This window comes from Adiantum capillus-veneris, chromosome 19 (assembly GCF_014529385.1).
Source record: "Adiantum capillus-veneris isolate H3 chromosome 19, ASM1452938v2, whole genome shotgun sequence".
NCBI classification, from domain to species: Eukaryota; Viridiplantae; Streptophyta; class Polypodiopsida; order Polypodiales; family Pteridaceae; genus Adiantum; species Adiantum capillus-veneris.
The window spans coordinates 108588907-108609214 of record NC_140949.1 but is presented as its reverse complement, the minus strand read 5'-3'; positions in this window follow the sequence as shown (position 1 = coordinate 108609214).

The window sequence follows — 20308 nt, the reverse complement described above, 5'->3', positions numbered from 1 at the left end:
TCTCTCTCTCTCTCTCTCTCTCTCTTCTTGGAGAGGTAGGTAAATCCCATAAGCACGAAGTTGTTGAGTAACTTTGTCTTGCAAGGCACGATTGCCCATAGCTTGGTACAACCTAGTAACAAGATAGTTCACAAACATTGGACATTATCAGTAGCACCTTCGTGTGCAAAATCAAAGTTGTCAATATTCATTCTACTCTCTTTATTATTGTCGCCATGCTAGCTAAACTTATGCATTTGCTACTTTGTGCTTTGGTACCCTCAAAAGCCTTAATTGCTACTCTTCTTCACCTTTGAAAATTAGCTCTCAACAAACCACACTGGTTCTTTAGAGATTGTTGATTCCAAAGAGTAATGGAGAGGGTCTAACATTGCTCGATTGATTATTGTTCCTCTTGAGCTCACTAGTAGCTCAATAATGGTTATAAGCCAAAGGCAAGCCCCGAGAGAGTCCATTATTAAGCCTATAGTTACCAACGGTGTACCTCAAACTAAGTCCTTTATAACCAAGATAATAGATCCCTGTCCCACTTACCCTCTCGCAATCAATAGGTCCAACCTTTCATGGACAACTTAAGGACCTATCTTCTTAAGCAAGAAAATACAAACCAATAGCTTTGATACCAATTTAATGGAATTGGATTGTGAACAATGAGAAATGTGGAATTTAGAGAACTATAGTGAGCATTTTGATGAGATTACTTTGAGAAAATAGAGAAATAACTTGATTAGAGGTAGCACCATATCCATTATACTTAATTAGCTTGTCATGGAAAATACTTTGCAAGAAATAGAACTAGAGAACTTGACAGCAATTGAGGACCAGATTTATGTGGAGATGATTTCCCCTCCAAAAGGCTTTTGTATTATAGCTTCTCCCATAAAGAAAGACTTGGTACAATACAAGCTTTGTGTTCCTTGATACCTTGATGGTGCAATGAAGATAGAGAGCTCCATGCACCACAATTATGCCCGTAATTTAATCTAATGAAAGCATTAACTTGTCCCCAAACTCAATCCCAATACCTCAAACACCTTTAAATTTGGTGAGAGCTAGCAGGGAATGAGGGTAGGGAAGAGGAAGAAGAAGTATTCTTACGTGAAAGAAGTAGTGTCCCATCATACCATTACTCATAGAGTTTAACATAGCATAGAGTATAGTAATGGAGATGAAGAAGATGGCAAGCATAGCATTGAAGCATGGCTCTTGGTTGGATTTTCATTCCATAGCCAAGAGTGTTGGTGTAGGCTCTCAACTTCTCAAGCTTGGAGAAGGAGATGAAGTTCTTACACTTTCACAAAGTGAGAATGAGAGCATGTGAGTGTGTGTGAGAGGGAGTATACACCAAGCACACCCCTAACTTTCCTTGGTCAACCCTTCCTTGTAGCTCATGATTGAATTTGATTGGACCCCTGCAAGCGTAGCCAATCGCATGCTTAGTGCATATCAAGCAACAAGGGTAGCATTTGGACAAGTGTCCTTCTTACCCCTTTGAGAGAGAGGGCTTGATAATTCCTAGATAATTATTTAATTAGATTAAATGCTCATTGGGCCCCTTAAAAGCCTAGCCAATAGGATTCAAGCACACCATGAGGGCAACATGAGGAGGAGCTTGACATGTGTCCCTGTTGCCTCTTGTGGAAGGGGTGACCCTTGAGAAGGTGCAAGTGGTAGTCTCTCACATCCCCTACTTGTAGGGCTCAGCCCCCTCATTGTAGGCCTTGGTTTGACTTCAAGATTCTCAAGCACCTTGTCCCATAAGCATGATGCCAAGAACCTTAGCCAGCAAGCAGGACAAGCACCTCAAGCTTGGATCCAGTTTCCACCTCAAGCTCAGCCCTAGCTTGCATAAGTTCATAGGTATAAGGACTTTTAACACTAACCTTTGGAGGTCTTTTGTAATGGAATTGGCCTATTAACTTAAGAGTAGCAGAAATTAGAGAGAGTACTTTTGAGAAATTACTTTGTGAGCATAGCGGGTGAACATAATTGAAGATAGTAACATAAACATAGCATTTCGTTAACTTGGCATGAACAATACTGTTGCAAGAGAGAAAATTTAGAGAACATGACAACAATTGAGGACCGGATTTATGTGGAGCCGGTCCCCCCTCCAATAGGCATTTGTATTATGATTTCTCCCATCAAGCGAGACTTGTTACAATACAATCTTTGTGTTCCTTGTGACCTAGGTGATGAAATGAATATTGAAAGATTCATGCATCACGAGCATAACATAAACTTTGTGGAAAGCATTAACTATCCCAAGACCTCAAACACCTTCGAAAGTGGAGAGAGCTAGCAGGGAATGAGGGTAGGGAAGAGAAAGAAGAAACATTTCATAGGAGAAAGAATTAGTTTCTCACTTATTATCACTCTTCTTGCTAGCATACATAATAGCATAGTAATGAAGATGGACAAGATGTCAAGCTTAAGCAGTAAAGCATGGATCTTGTTTGGATTTTCATTCCATAGCCAAGAGTGTTGGTGTAGGCTCTCAACCTCTACTTGCTTGGTGAAGGAGAGGGAGCTCTTGAACTTTGCACTTCACACAATGAGAGTGTGTGTGAGTGTGTGTGGGAGAGTATACCCCCTAAGCACGCCCCTTACTTGCTTTGGTCGACCCACCCTTGTAGCTCATTCTTGAAGCTCATTGGACCCCTCTAGGCCTAGCCAATCACAAGCAAGAGTCATACCAAGCAACAAGGGTAGCCTTGGGACAAGTGTCCCCCTTTCCCCCTTGAGAGACAGGGCTTGTTAAATGCTAAAACAATCAATTAAATTCACTAAATTATCATTGGACCCCTTGGAAGGCCAACCAATAGGCTTTAGGCACCCATGAGAGTAACCTAGCTAGGGGATTGGCATGTGTCCTACTTGCCTCTTGGGCAAGGGGTGCCCTTTGGGAGAGAGAGAGAGAGAGTGGTCAAGAAACCACCCCCACTTCTTGCATCGCTCGCCCCCTCCTTGTAGGGATCTACTTTGACTTTTGTGCCACCTCAAGCCCCTCGAACTTGGGCCTAGTTCTCACCACAAGCTTGGCCCTTAAGCCCCTCAATCTTGGGCTAGGTTCTAACCTCAAGTACAACCCTAGCATCTCAATCATGACAAGCATCTCAATCATCAAGCACCTCAATCTTGGGCCGGGTTCCAACCTCAAGCACAACCCTAGCTTACCTAATTTCAAAGGACATTTAGAACTAACTATTGGAGGTCTTCAATAAAGATAACTCTAAGTTCTTTATGTTCCATTGGTTAGCCTTGCTCTTTGATAGAACATCTCTCATTTGGGCCCGTTTACCATTGGCCCCATGTTGAGATAGATCTATAAGCACATGATTATAATCCTAACCCTTGTTCTCATTTATTCTTTCACATTGAATGATCACTTTAATATGAGAAAATCATTTGGGTTGGTTAGATATTAGATTTTATGGCATTACCTCTCTCTTGAAATCATAGGTGTCCTCGACTATGAGGTAGAAGAGATAAAGCATTAGTCATTAGTCAATCTTACTTAGCGGGTAGAGGATCCCTTTTTACCTACGACTTATTTCCAAGATGGATGACTAATCCATTTGGTGCTCGAGAGACATAGCTTCCACAAGCATGTCTGCTCTTTAGCCCATTTCATTCTCCCAAAGTAGAGTGAAAAATTCTACTTGGTGTTTAAGAGATGTCTTCATCACAAACATGATTCTAAGCATGCATACTATTTGAATTTCTGCACAATAAAAAGAGAACTAGTCTTATAAGACAAAAGCATTGGTCATTTAAAAGAAATTTGTACATGTGTTTACTCTAATGTAACATTGTAAGCATTGACAAGGTTCATAATATCCTCAAGTGTTGTATTCCTTACATCCATCTATCATCTTTAAAAGGATAGTTTTTGAACTTAATAAGATACCGTCGGATAATCTTACCATGTTGTAGTATCTTGTCTGCATGCCAAAGAATAGCTTCGAGTTGTAGCACCTCTTCTTGGTCTTCAACTTCGAGAGGGTCTTCAATAATTTTGGTTCACTTGGTGTATCTGCTTTGTAGGGCTTGAGTAGGCTCACATGAAAATCATTGTGTATGAGCCAATGGTTGGGAAACTTGAGTTGGTAGGCCATCTCCTTGATAGGCATCAAGATTTGGAAAGGACCATAGTATCTTTTTTCTAGCTTAGCATAATACTTTTGATGGCCCATAGGATTTTTACCCATTGTTGGCCTTAATCAAGCCTTAGGAAACTTAAGTAAGACCCTGTCATTTTCTTTGAGCGTCAAGGCCCCTCTGTGCTTGTGAGCATCAGCTTTTTGCCTTTGTTGAGAGATGGATATAGTCTCCTTAATCTTTTGAAAAGATTCTTATAGGTCACAGCTATACTCATCGACAGCAAAGATCTTCCTATGTACTTTAAGTAGCAAGGGACATTTAGGTCTTCCCTCTATGATCTCAAAAAGTGTTGTCCCTGTAGAAGTATGTAAAGTATTATCATAGGCATACTCCATTAGGAGAAATATGGATCTTGCATGGGCCTTGTAAGGAATCCTAATTTTTAGGGATTAAGGCTAATGTTGTGTAGGGTTAAGGGGACAAGGGCATTCAAGAAGCTAGTTTTGAGTAGGCTTTTCTAACCTTTTTTTTAGACACATATAGGGTGTGGACCTAGGAGGTCACCTTCTCTCTCTAGCTTTTTGAAAGTGAAGGGAGTAAAGAGGTGTGGCCACATCAGCAAAAGCATGGGTCACTAAGAGCCAATATATTTTTACTTCTTTTTTACTTAAAACTTCCCCCCAACATATATGCATATCAAAAAATCATTTTTTGACCTTTTTTAAAATCTACAAGCACTAAAAATCCAATTTTTCAAAAAAAAAACCTTTGTTCTCTCTTCCTCCTCCCTCCTTTCTCCCTCTCCTCTCCCTCCCTGCTCCCTTCTCTCCGCCTCTTCCCCTCTCTCTCCCCCACTGCCCCCTTCTCTCCTCCCATGTTTCTCCCTCTCCCTCCATGTCCCCTTCTCTCCTTCTCCTCCCCTCTCTCTCCCTCTCCCCCACTGTCCCCTTCTCTCCTCCCATGTTCCTTCCTCTCCCTCCCCCCTCTCTCTTTTCATCTTTTGCTTCCTCACGCAACAGCTGCCATGGTGCTCACCGAAATTAGAAATCGTATGCATACATGTTTGCTTGTCCGTGGCGTTTGCACCGAAGGCCACACTTAAGGGTGAGCAGAGGTCATCCCAAGAATGTCGTACCCTCGGTGAGATGAATGTTGATGGTTCTTCAATATCCTGCCAATACCATCACATATTGGAATAAAACACCCCTTTGTGCAAGGTAACAATATACTTCTTTCTTTTGGTTGTGTTCTTCTTATCATAAACTTTGAAGTATAATGTGTTGCCTCTACTTGTTTTGTAGTGCTTGGCACAAAGGTTGCTTTTGTTCACAAATAGTGAAAACCTGCAGGTTAGAGAGGCCAAGTGCCACCACTTTTCCTCTAAAACAATCTTCTTTATTACATCTTGCAGGTAGGTGCTTCAAATCCATGATTATTAGAGGTGGTTAATCTCATCATAATGTATATTTTAGGATTGTTTATTCCCAGTTGGATGGAAATACTTGCACATTTGTACAAGTTATACTTAACAAGTGTCTTTATTATACAGCTTGCAAATGTTGAATTCATACATGTTTTTGTTACAAGGTGACCTCTTAATATGCTAGTTGAGTGGTGGTGTTTTTTGAAAGAATGGCTCAAGGAGCTGGCATAATATGAAGCTTTTATGGTGACACAAAGCTCTCCTCAACACCAATGTGGCTCCTACTACACCAAAAATCATTATGCTAACATGGAGAGATCCCTAGTAGAACAATGCAACATCTGTTCATCAGCAGCAACACACCCTTTTCTAACATGAGGGCACTCCTACCAAAGATATTTTTATGTGACAGGTCACCCAATACCATGCCATATCATGGAATGGATGTAAGAACTATGACCGCACTACTCCTTGGAAGTTCTTCACAAATGTATGTTTATCAATGTTAATGAGAAGTAATTTGGACTTTTTTGTTGTTAATGTGAAAGAGCACTCTAGGTCTACCATATTTTAGATTTTTTGATAAGTTAAATAAGATTTGTAGTCATTTAAAGTGTAAATTTGTTTTTGTTTGCTAAGATTGTACATGAGAAGACATGATAAAGTAGAAGAGATCTTGACGGAATAAACCTCGATGCCACATCTCTCCTTAAACCCTTTGATTTCTATCGTTGTGGGAAGTTCAAGGGAAGTCTATTTTCAAATTTTTAGTAATAACTTTTTTTGAAATAAATTTTGGTATTTTAAAGTTTGTATAGAGTTTAGGAGTTCATTCTGATTATTTTCCTTCAGTTTCAAATTTTGACCGAGTGGAAGCCACTTTTGAAGGTGTTAGGGTGGGATTTTGGGAAAGTTTTGTATGTAGGAAATACAGTCCTTAACACAATAAAAAACATTGGTTCTTTGAGTATTTTCAGATTCCATGGTTTTAATGCTCGTTGGAGCCCGCAGATTAAGGAAAAAGTAAGAAATGTATGTTTTACATTAGTTCTTAAGAGATTGCCAACTTGCACGTTGTTTTTTAGAGAATCCGAGCAAGGTATGTTTTTTTTTTCATCAAAGTCTACAAGTTCAACACTAAAAAAGAAAAAGGTGGCCCAAGGGCGCGCGAAATGGCCATCCGGGACTTTTGGATAGCCATTTTGCACGCCCTTGTGGCCACTCTTGTTGAGGGCCCTGGAAGCTTTTACATGGCAAAAATTTACAAAATTATTGTGTATACGTATGAGATAAGGCTGTAAATTAGATGTACAGAGAGCACGAGCTCAGCCCCTAGGGCCTTTGAAGGTGTTAGAGCAAGATTTTGAGAAAGTATTGTATGTAGGAAATACAGTCCTTAACACAATAAAAAACATTAGTTCTTTGAGTATTTTCAGATTTCATGGTTTTAATGCTCATTGGAGCCCGCATATTAAGGAAAAAGTAAGAAATGTCTGCTTTACATTAGTTTTTAAGAGATTGTCAACTTGCACGTTGTTTTTTAGAGAATCCAAGCAAGGTACGTTTTATTTTTCATCAAAATCTACAAGTTAAACACTAAATAAATAAATATTTAAAAAAAAAGTGGCAGCAAGGGCGCGCGAAATGGCTATTCGGGACTTTTGGATGGCCATTTTGCGCATCCTTGTGGCCACTCTTGTTGAGAGCCCTGGGAGTCTTTACATGAGAAAATTTTGTAACACTATTGTGTATAAGTATGAGAAAAGGATGTAAGATAGATGTACAGAGAGCAAGAGCTCCGGCCTTGGGGTCTTATACTGACAAATAAGAGCTTTTTTAATGCATGGCCATGAGATATAGGTGTAGTGTTTGATGTAATCAGAGCACCCTCCCCCCCGGTCCCTTTTTCTATGTGTTCAAAGGTCTAGAACATTCACTATGTAGAATTTTCCTATATCATGTGCGTTCACCAGAATGGATTAAAGGTACCCCTTATAGACCTTATCTACACATGTTTCTGTAACTTTACAAGAATAAAAAATCCCTTATGTTGAACACGTGTGCTATGTTACATATACTTTAGTGAACTCCCCAGGTCAAAGACCTCACAAATCCTGTGCACTAAACATTCACACTAGAAATTGACCAAACAAGGAGCCAATTTTTACTTCCTTATGTCCACCTCGTGTTCTTGGGAATTTTTTGGTTAAGCCATTTGTTTGGTATTTGAAACCACATGTGACCCCTATTGTTATAGTATCCAACCAAAGGTTTCTTGATTAGCAGTTTACATAGGCTCGATTGGTACATATCTTCTATGTTAATAATGCATGTATCTATAATTTATGCTACACTTTCTCCATCCAAATGAGCTACATAGTAAAAATAAAATCCACAATTTAACAATTAAGTTCACAAGGTAATAGCTATTGGTATCAGCTTTAGCAATACCAAAGAAATAGCTACCAATAGCTCATGAATAGGGATATTTAAGAAGATTTGATACCAAAAACTTGTCAACACTACTCAAAAAGGTGGAAACTCAAAGGCTTTACAATATATGTGTGATGAAACATGAGCCAATAATAAGTCACCCTTATACATCGACACCTTCATCTCAGTTGTCATTTCTCTAAGTCAAGCTTGGCATAGGCATAGTATGAAAACAATAACATGTTGGAAAGCAAGAATTTAGCTTTCTCAACTTGTGAAACGTTGTTAATGATATATATTCAGAATCCCCAAATGAGGACATCTTGACAAAGGTTATGATCCACTTTAATAAGAATAACCATTAATGATTAAACTGAAATCAAAATATTGCTTGAATTTTTTATCAAGACTTGAGACTTGAAACATCTTACTGGCAAATAAAAATATCCATAAAGTTCAACAATAATTCTCAAATCTGTATGAAACTCCAGTAATCTAAATTAAATACTCTCACTCAATGCAACACCATTTAACAAAAAAACACATTTATATTGCATTTATAGAAGAATCCAGCCTCATGAAAATAATTACAAACGGAGACAATGTTGTTGTTATTAGGCTTCTCTTACAAGTATTTGTCTTCCTCATCTAGAGATTCATATACACTTGAGTATTTGTGTGTCTATGACACTAGGGAAGATAGTAGTACTATATGGATGGCTTTTCTAAGAGCTCCTAGAGAGTACCTATTGGTTCAAGATTCTACAAATTTCTACTATTCTTATCAAAATCCTTTAACATCGTAGTGAAAGGTTCCTCATGGAGCAAAAATAGAGTGATTTCCATCTCTGCACATGTTTGCTTGCTCATGTCCTCTGAAAAGAAGTTGACTCTGTAAGTAAACAACAGATTATGTGAGCACAAAGTTATAAAGTAGAAAACAATAATCTAATGACAACTATACAAAGAATAAATTATAAGAAAAATCTTTGATGACTCTCTATAGATAACAAAACTTACTTGCATTGTGAGACTCAATCACATGCTACACAACTATAGATGGCACGCCAAAGCCATCAACAAAATAGCACCACCCAGTGTTATGAGGTATGAAGCCTAAACATTGAAAGCCATAAATTCTCTCCAACATGATAAACTTTAAGATGGAGATGATGTTAAGCTCTGAATGTAAGCTACAAGGGTAGTTTTCTTACCATTTTATCTTTATGTTGGAGATCAACCCTTGCAAAGCCCACACACTATTCACACCTCCTATTGTTGCGGTATTCAAGTCATGTGAGCTCATATTTTTTCCATCTTCGGGAGTAGAGGTTTCCATGTAGTGTGAGTGAATAAAATTAGAAGGAGTAGAATCTTGTTTTATGGTGTAATGGAGGTGAGAGAAGGAAGAGAAGCTAGCTTGGTGTGAAACTATGTGGTGGCCAAGGGGAAGAGATGGGGGAGGAGCTTGCTTGGTGCTACAATGGAGGTGGGAGAAAGCTAGCAGAGAGATAGTGTTACACTATAGGGGGTGCATGTGGTTGTTGCATCAATGGAGAGCTTAGAAAAGAGTTTGTAGAGAGAGAAAATCACTTTTTAGCTATAGAATAGGTTTGGAAAGACTTTGGAGGGTGGAAAATGATGTTTTGAACTTTTTTGAAAAAATTCACATTTTTGTATTTTTTAGTGCACGTTTTTTACTTTTGGAGGTCAAAAATACTTTTTTGACCATGAAATAAGTTTGGGGACCTTTTAAAAAGGAAAAATTTGAAATTTGAAACTTTTTGAAAATTTGAATTTTTTAGTGTATTTTTAAATCCGGACCAAACAGTGGGGGAGAAAAGGTCAAAGTGGTCTCCCCCCCTCCCTTTCCCCTAGCCACCTCCCCTACCTTCTCACTAGGTAAGAAGCCATAAAGAGGTGTAAAGCTACCTTGTCCCCGTACTTTTTGGAGGGTATAGAGTGCGTCCACCACCCTCTTCCTATTGGCTGGCCTCTAATTAACCTTAATCCCAAAGGACCCCTAGAGGGTTCATATTTTTTCTAATCCTACAAGAGGTAAGTACTTTTCCCATTGTGAGTGTTGATCTACTTCTGTAATTACATAAGTTTTTAGTAGATCGAGTATCATAACATTGGTTGTCTCACTTTGGCCATCCGTTTGTGGGTGATAGGCCGAAGAGAAATTCAATCTTGTTCCTGAATTTTCAAAGAGACCTTTCCAAAAGTTACTCGTCATTCTAGAATCTCTATCTGACACGATGGATGTTGGTAATCCATGGTGTTTGAAAATCTCTAATATGAAGAGAGTTGCCATTTGGTGTGTCTTAATAGTCTTTTTGATAGGAATAAAGTGTGCCTGCTTGCTAAACCTATTGACTATTGTCCATATCCCCATATTCCCATGGATAGACTTGGGTAATCCAAAGATGAAATCCATGAATATACTCCCCCAAGGTGAATTTGGGATAGGCAATGGCTGGAGTAATCTAAGTTGATTCCCTATATCATACTTGGTCTTTTGGCATACTACACATTTTGAAACATACTCTTGTATGTCCACTTTTATGGTAGGCCAATAGATACATGTCTCTACTCCTTGGAGAGTAGGTTGAATGCCTCTATGCCCCGCATAGGGAGGAGCATGGGATTCATACATAAACTTCTCACAAAGGGAATAGGTAACACGTAGCCTATTGTCATGGAGAAAATAACCATCTAGCAAGGTAAATGGTTCCTCTTTCTTCCCCAAGCAGCAAGGGCTGACATTAAGTCTCTAAAGTCAGGATCAGTAGCATACTCATCTATCATAGAAGATAGATCATTGTGAGTAGCTATAGACACCGCATTAACTTTTGGTCATTTTGAAAGTGCATCATCCACTTGATTGTGCTTACTAGCAATGTGAGCAATATGGAAATTAAATTGCAAAAGAAAATTTTCCCACCTCATTTGTTTGTTTGAAAGCTTGGTTTGCGTCATGAAATACTTAAGCCTTTGGTGGTCAATTCGTAGAATAAATGGAGTCCCCAATAAGTAGTGCTTTCATGTGTCTAGGACATGTAGAATAGCTAATAGCTCTTTCTCATAGATGCCCAAGATTCGTTCATCCGTATTGAGCCTTCGGCTCTCATATGCTATGGCATGTCCTTTTTGAAGCAAAATTGCTCCAAGGAAATCACCACAAGCATCCCATTGGACCTCAAATGGCTTTGAGGGATCCGGAAGCATGAGGACTAGTTAGGAGGTAAGCTTCTCTTTGAGCTTGTCAAAAGCATTTTGCTCCTTAGGAGTTCACAAATACTTAAAGTTCTTCTTTGTTAAGTCATGTAGTGGTCCTGCTACTTGAGAGAATTTTGTTATGAATCATCTATAGTATGCACACATACCAATACAACTTCTTAGCTCATGTAGATTCCTTGGATTAGGCCATGTTTTTATTACCTCTAAATTTGATGGATCCATACAGATACCATCTTGAGAGACAATATGACCTAGGTATTGAATCTCTTGAAGGAAAAATTCACTTTTCTTTTGGTTGAGAAAAAGCTTGTTCTCCCTCAATGCTTGAAAAATCACTTGGAGATGTTACTTATGTTCCTCCAAATATTTGGAGTAGATGATGATATCATCGACAAAGAATACTCCAATGAATTTTTGGTAGGGTCTAAAAATTTCTCCATTAGACGACTGAACGTGGCCGGTGCATTAGTCAATCCAAAAGGCACGACTAGATATTCATAAAGACCAAATGTTGTGGGAAACGTGATCTTTAGGATATCTTCATCCACTATCCTTATTTGATGATAGCCACTTTTAAGGTCAATCCTACAGGAATTTGGTAGAGCTTTGTAGCTTATCAAACAGATCTTCTCCCGAGGCATGAGAAATTTGTTTTTGATAGTCATATGATTTAATGCTTGATAGTCCACACACATACGGTATGTACCATCTATTTTTTGCACTAAAAGGACTGGAGAACAGAAGGGAGAGGAGCTAGGTCTTACCATCCCTTTGTCAACCAATTCTTGTACTTGCCTTATGATCTCCTCTTGTTGAGCTTGAGAAACTCGATAAGGAGGCTTGTTAGGCGGTGATCTTCCTAGAAGGAGCTCAATGCGATGGTCATCATCCCCTCATTTTGTAGGTAAGTCCTTAGGGATATCATCAATGAACACATCTTGGATCCTTTTAGAAAATTAGACAAGTCTAGATCTTCTTGATTCCCACCATTTTTATTGGATAAAACATTAAGATCTTTTAGGGACTCTTTGACAAAAATCATGTATGCAAAAAATGAGCTCTTCATTGATTTATCAAAAGCAGGAGGATTTACAAGTGGTATAGTACGACCACACTCACTAGCATCTATATGCATGTTCTTTCCCCTGTAGGTGAAGTGGATTCTCTTTTTAGGGAGCTTCAGGTTGGCAACCATGCGATCAAACCATGGCACCCCTAGGATAGCATCCTCATGTTGGAGAGGAGAGATAAAAAAGTCTTCTTTGTCGACATAGCTTTGGACATGGAGCCTCAACTTCCCAATCAAGGGAGTAACAGAGGCTCGATGTCCCTTGAAAGCAGTGTTGGCTGTTACAGCATCTCCCATCTCAAAAGCTTGAATGCCCAGCTTGGTGGCCAACTCCATTGATATGAAGTTGTGAGTAGAGACAGGGTCAAACAAGATGAAGGCATCATGTTCTCTTACCTTTTTTCAAGCATAGAAGAGAGGTGCACCTTTTCAATGAGCATCCTCTTTTGGACTTTGATAGTGGAAGCTCTAGGAGTCTTATTGCAAACATTCTTTTTGGGGCAAGAACGATAACCATGTCATTGCTCCCCACACTTAAAACACTTATGGTCCTTGCAAAAAGCTTCAAGGCCTTCAGGAGAGAGCTTGTTTTGGCCTTTGTAAACTCCCTTCTCCTTGGACCGATTGTTGTTGTTGTTGTTGTTGGAAGTGCCTTGGGAAGAATTTTGAGCATTGGTTTTCCCCTTGGCATCACCTTTGTCTTTATTTTCCATGGGCTTGACATTCCGTCTAGCCCCTTGTTGGAAGTTGATGCTGGATTACTTAACTGATAGAACCAAGCCGTTGAGAGTTGACATACTTGGCCATCTCTTCAAATAATCCCGCAAAACATTGTTGATTTTGCTTGGCAAAGTCTATATTTTGGAAGACAATAGCCTTGAGATGTAGGGCAATCATTTGGTAAGAGCACTACAATAGTGATCCATCCACCTTAGTCTACTCCTCAAAAAGGTATGTCAAGGTACTCCATATTTTTAAGACCTCCATATTGGAAGAACTTAAAAATGTTAGAATTACACAACTCTGTTGCTTCACAAGTCTAGGGCATATAGATACGGCTAGTGTGCCTCCGGGCTGGCCACCCTTTGCATAGTCATTTAGGCTGCATCATTGTCTGGACGCCCACTTATGGCTGATTTCCCACTTCTGGGCTTATCGCCCACTTTGTTGGGGCATCCTCATATATTTCATTTTTCTATTGGGTCGTGGGGATTTTTATTAGGCATTGCCCTACCTCCTCTTGGGCACCAATATATGAGGTGAGGGGGGTACCCACTTCCACATCTCATCACACAAAGATCATTTGATGTATTAACAGGGTCTTCTTCTCATGGTAGTCATGGGAAGTTGATCGCCCCCTCTTCACCATATCTTGTGTTTGTGGTCTATTGTCTCTTGCTCTCTGTCCTCTCTCATGCTTCCAGTATGCACACTCTCACATTGTATTAGAGCTTCAGACTCTCCATCTCTGAGGTAAAATTCAGCATGAGGTTCCTCTTCCCAAGATGATTTCATCCAGCATTTTTACATCAGCTAGTGATCAACATTCTACGAGGCAAGTGAAGAATCCTGTATTGTTTTTGTCGTGGGAATCTCCATTTCCACCCGTGTTTGTGCTTCCTCCATGCGATCATTTTCTAGTTTCCAGTGTCGGCCATTTTTTCATTTGTGTCGTGGAAAACCCCTCTATATCACTTGCATTTTTTTCTAGAAAAAAGGGGTGTTACACTTACACCATTCTCCTAATTCACAGGTCTAGGGCATAATTTCTAGACTGGCCACCCGTTTCATATGCATTTAGGTTGCATCATTGTCCGGACACCCACTTCAGGACCGGCTGTCCACTTTGTCTGGGTGCCTTCATTTATTTCATTTTTTTGCTAGGTTGTGGGTATTTTTTTCAAGCCTTGCCCTACCTCCCCTTGGGCACCTGTATATGGGGCCAGTGGGGTACCCTCTTCCACATCTTTTCACGCAGATATCATCTGATGTATTGACAAGGTCTTCTGCTCATGGTAGTCATGGGGGACTGATCGCACCCTCTTCACCATATCTTGCATTTGTGGTCTTCTCTCTCTCTCTCTCTCTCTCTCTCTCTTTTCTGCACACGCCCACTCTCACAAAAAATCTCTTGGATCCCATGCACATAGTCAAGAATGTTGCACACACTCTATGGGACAAAATTACGTGAAAAAGGACTCTTTGGGGGCTAAGGAGGATCTTTAGCGCTTGGAATGTCTTCACACCTCCACCACTCCACATTGAGCCCCAAATGGGAAGATTTTGCTTCCTTAAGCCCCATGGAATCTAACCAGAGATGAGCTAGATCAAGTAAAGGGTTCCATTGCATCTATTCGCACACCCATTGGGTACATGAGATCACCAAAGGGAGCTTTCACAAAGGCAAAGAAAGGTGGAAGCATTCAACTGTATGGGTTGAAGACCCATGATTGGCACAAGATGTTACATGTGATTTTTTCTCCTCTCTATCCTCTCCCTTATTTCTTTTAGATATTGAAATTTGTGCATGACTAAAAATCATATGGTATTTTAATCTTTTGACATTGTAGTTAATTTTTCTGGTGAGTATGTGAGTGTGCCGGGAAAAAAATTGAGGGAAGCTTCAAACTCAAAGAGTTAGTAAGGTATGTACATACGTCATATCTCTATTCAACCAATCCGTCTTCTATATACACTATATCTTATAGTGTGTTATCTGACACCCCCAATACCGTGACACCGTACAAGTTTCCTAGATCTCATTAGTGCCGAGTGGATCCATGAGAGAATGATCAAAGAAAACACGTAGAGAGGAAATCATCAACAAAGAATGGGAGTGTACACAAGGTTGCATGCTAAAGGTATAGTACTCATATGCTTAAACCATTGCATATTGCATAGTTGTTTCTTGATTTTATGTTTGTGATTGATTATATAGTTTTTTCTATTTTATAGTGCCTTTCCTTTAAGTCTATGTGGTCAAAGGTTCAACATTTTCATACATGCCACATTGATGAGTTTCGAACCACCATGGATTTTGGAGTCATGAGAAACCTTTGACACAAATGGTGATGAAGCTAGATATTGTGGTACTATTGAAAGAACACTGAAGGTCAATTTTAGAACCTTTCATACCGTTATCTTTGAGTGCAATTGGTTTGAAAATGTGTCTAGACTACATGAGAATGGGCTTTACATGGTAGAATCTAGTGTGTTTCACATTGGGAGCTATGACAACTTAGTTTTGCCACGCAATTGTGAGCAGGTGAGTGTAAACATTCTTTACCCTTATTTGCTTGTAACATGATATATACCAATGTCACTCCACTTTGAACTTCTCTTCTATAGTTCATCTACATACCAGTAATCCATCAACCAAAACTTTTGTTTATAGTTCTTCTAACATCTTGGAGAAGAACCATTTTTGCCTCTAATGAAGTGGAGACAGTCTTTGATGTCCCACCTCTTACATTGGATGACGGGGAGTTGGGGGAGAGAGAGAGATTGATGATTCAAGTCCCAATGCTACCAATATCAATGAAGATGATTTCCATGATGATGATGATGAGATGGATAATTCTGAAGAAGATGAAGCCATCACATCCACAAATGACAATTCAATTTCTCTCTTTATCGATTTAAGAGCCATGGGTTGATCAAAGCTACTTGTAGAGATATTTTGGAATATGCTTTGTAAAATTTTTTTATATTTTATTCTATGAATTTTTTGTTGTGTTTCCCATTCATCTCTCTCTCTCTCTCTCTCTCTCTCTAATTTGTTCAAGCGTGATAAGTTGTCATTGCAACTACATTTTGACATTGCCCCTAGTAAGCTCTACCATTTTAATCATCATACACCAAGTTAGTAAATTTGAAAGTTAGTTTTAACTAACCTAGTCCTTGATCAGCTACCACAATGGCTAGTTCATGACAGAAAAGTGTGGAAACATGAGGGCTATGATAATGGAGATAGCGGGCTCCTTGAAACAAGAAATGTTGGTTTCCATGCCTCCCACCATTTGCAAGAGAATGAGGAGGGTTCTTGAAAAAGAGGGAGCCATGTGCACATTGTTGGAGTGGATCCACATGGTGGGATAGTGCCTACTAAGATTGAGGCTCCCTTGCATATCTTGTGTTCTTTGTTTGCATATAACATGTTGCAACATCTTGAATTAAGTTTTTCTGTAACGAGATGAAGCAGCTGCCTCTCTATCATTTTTTTTTGAAATTTTAAATAATGTTATTTTTTTCCACATGAAAAAAAGAGGGAAATACCCAAATTTGAATGTTTAAGCACCAAAGTAGAGCTTGGTAATAATAGTAGTAATAGGAGCCGTAATTTATGTGGTAAAGAACGTGGTAATATTGTGGTAATATTTGAAATGCAAAGAAATGCCCTCCCATCCCCCTCTCTCTTCTTTGGCCAGTCCATTTTCGGCTCTCTCTCCCTACAAACCGTGGTTAAAGGTCACAATAAACGCTTTCAGATTTTCATAGTGCTATTACATAAACCTGTCTTTGATGGGGGTGCTGCATGCTAGGAAAGAATGTCTTGCTCATGGAGATCTTTTTTTTTTCCCTACTAAGGATTTGTCCATGTTAGCATAATGGTTGTTGTGATGGGATATGCATTCAATTATACCATGAACTTGCTTCAAGAGGGCTTTGTGCTGCCATAGGAGAGTCATGTTATGCATGTAGCTTGAGCCATCATCACAAACACCATCACTCAACTAGCATAGTAAGAGGTCAACTTGTACCATGATGCTTTAAAGACCTTCTCAAACAAAAACATACATGAGTTCAACATTTGTAAGTTGTATAATAAACACACTTACCAAGTATATGTTGTACAAACTAGCAAGTATTTCCATCCAGTTTAGACTTAAAAATGTTGAAATATACATTATGATTAGATTACCCATTTCTAATAAGCATGGATTTGAAGCACCTACCTGCAAGATATAACAAAAAAAGTTGTTTTAAGGGAAAAGTGGTATGTAAGCTCTATTGTGTCAAAGATTTCTAGAAGGTTATGCAAGCTCTAGAATGAAAGAGAATGATATGATTGAGTGCATGTGTGTGTTGGTTATTCACATACACACAGAGGAGATTTTGATGAAAAATGGTTCAAAATTTGAATTGGACATTTTAAGAGAAAGAAAGACAATAGAAATTGAATTAGAGTATATAAACTATTAATTACATAACCCAACGAACATGCCTTTTCTCTCTCAATATATTGAATTGTGACCTATGGGAGTGGTGGTCACATGGGTACAAATGTCATCCACCGAGCGGTCCACATTGGTGTTAGCCTAAAGCACGGCATTGTTGTGATGATCTTTAGTCACCCATGTGTGTGACTTTTGATGCAAATTCTATGAACAAGAGAATTTACACATTTACGGGTTGCACAGTGCATGGTTTGTGATATTGTTGAGCACAATGGATGCTAAACTTAAGGATGCAAAGGATGAAGGCAATGGAAGGAGAGAGGGAGGAAGGGAGAGAGCTATTTTTTGGAGGGAATTTTTGTTAAAAAAATTGGCCTTCTAGAGAAGTGTAAGTAAAAAAAGGGTCAAAAATACTTTTTTTGATATGTACATAGGTTGAAAAATAAATGAAATGGATTTTTGGAAAAAAATATTTTTTAGCTTAAGATATTGAGAGAGAAAAGGACCTCTAAAAGCACCACAATCTACATAGCCCTAAAAAAGAATAGACAATCCTACTAAGAAGTAGCATATTGAATGCACGTGTCACCCAAAGTCTACATCTTGACCTAGAGAGGTATAACATACAAATTTTTATCACCAATTTCATTATGTTAATTTGTGTGTTTGTATATCAGGTTGCTAAATTTTTTTATTGTCTCTTTTTTGTTTTGCAGAATCCGATTAGAACACCCTTGCAGCTTGAGGAGACCTCCCTCATGGCCTTCGCCTCACTGCTGTGATCGCTTGGTGCCTCACCTTGCCTCCTTTGTTGATTTCCACCTGCCTACAAGTCCGGGACAACCCTTCCCTTTCCTACCAGAGGGGATCTTCTCCAATTCCCACTAATAAATTATTAAAAAAATTTGGGTCCCCCCTACCCTATGGATACTTTTGTAAAAAATCAACAGTTATTGAGATACTTCAAATGATTCAGTGTGTGTGTGTGTGTGTGTGTGTGTGTGTGTGTGTGTGTGTGTGTGTGTGTGTGTGTGTGTGTGCATGTGCGCACGGACAATACCTTGTGGCTTGTCCTAGATATCAGAATCTCTATCGACGTGGAAGAGAGGTCCATCTACAGGCAATCAGGTCTTTTTAAAAGGGGTTAAATAACATAGCCGGTTGTTGAACACGAGGTGGGGGTTGAGCAAGGTGGTTGAGCAACAATCTCTCTTCGTTTTGGGCACCTGAGTTTGAACTCTACGTGTGAATGGATTGCAATGTTTAATCACTTTTTTTTATTGAGCATTTCTCCCTTTGTGCAAATGAAGGCGCTTGGGAAAAACTTAGTCTCAATATGTGACCTACTACATTGGCCAGCACGTCAACATGATCGCCACTTGGACGACTCTCAAGGGTTCCACATCCTTGAATGTCTATTTGGAGATATCCATACCTTGCTATGCAATGACGATAGCCATCACCATTATGAGGATGGACGTTATTGGCATAACAATTGGGGCTGCATCAATTGTCGAGCTAGTAATGTTGGTCGTGGAGGACTATGGAGTAGCCAAGGTAGAGCAAAAGCAACTGCAGCAATGGCTAAGGTCGTAGTGCTAGCCATGGAGGGCTATGGAGTAACTAAGGCAGATTGAAGGTGGGTGTGGCATCTTGGGGAGTCACTATGTATAAATTGTGTTTATCACGTGTGTTTAAGAAATATTTCTAAAAATCCTTATTTGTGAATTTTTGAAAAATAAAATACACCCTTTTTCTATTCAATGTGTACATTTTTTTCCAATTCCATTTTAAAGTACCACTCTATACGTGAAAATGTGAGAAAAAAATGAAATTTAATAACTCCTATTGCACTCATGTAATAGTCACATAAGTATACAGTGACCCCCTCGAGTGTGGCATATTTGGGGATTTAGCAAGTGCTCATGCGGCATGGTGAGCTATATAACAACCAGAGTCATGTTAAGGCAAGAGCAAAACGTGTGGGCAGTGATAAGAGATGATGCAAGGAAGTTAGCAAGAGGTGAAAGGAAACCAGAGATATTGGTCTATTTAGAATGGGGTGGGGTAGGTGAAGAGAGAGAGAGAGAGAGAGAGAGAGAGAGAGAGAGAGAACTTCCAAATGGAACTGGGTGCATGCCTTCCTCATGCATAATAGTTTTTGGACCTTTGTTTTTTTTTTAAATCTTTGTTGATTCTCCAATGACTTTAAAAAAAAAAAACTAGCATTACTTGATCTTTTCTGCTTCTAAAAAAAGCTTCAATAACTTCATTTTTTTTTTAAAATGCTACATTCTACCTACTTCCACCCCTCGAGGGTGCACCATGTAAGCATCTTAATGTATGACGTGAGTTCGAAAGGAGGGGTTTTAAAATGTAAAATTTTTAGGCAATTTAACAGAGATACATTAAAATAAGGTGGTTTTATATTCAATTTTGAAATTCTAAAGTAAAGGGTCATTTTATTCATTCACACATGCTAAAAGAGATGGTTTTTTAACACCCCATGAACGCACTTTATATAGGGGTACTGAGAATGGTGAACCCCCCGAGTTCCACCCACTACTAGATACCTCCTCTATACTCTGTCTCTATTGGTGGACAACACCACATCAACAACCACGCATCAACTTATAGTTTCTTGCCGCCTTGGCTACAGTAGGTGAACAGGTGTTTGAGATTTCTGTTTGCCTCCATGCTGAGAGTCATCTGCAGGTGATAGAGGTTGACCCAACAGCCCCCCGCCCCCCCCTCTTTCCCTCCCTCCCTCCCCCCCAAACCCCAAAACAAATGCCTACCCTTCTCTATTGTTGAAACAAAGCAGAGAGAGAGAGAGAGAGAGAGAGAGAGAGAGAGAGA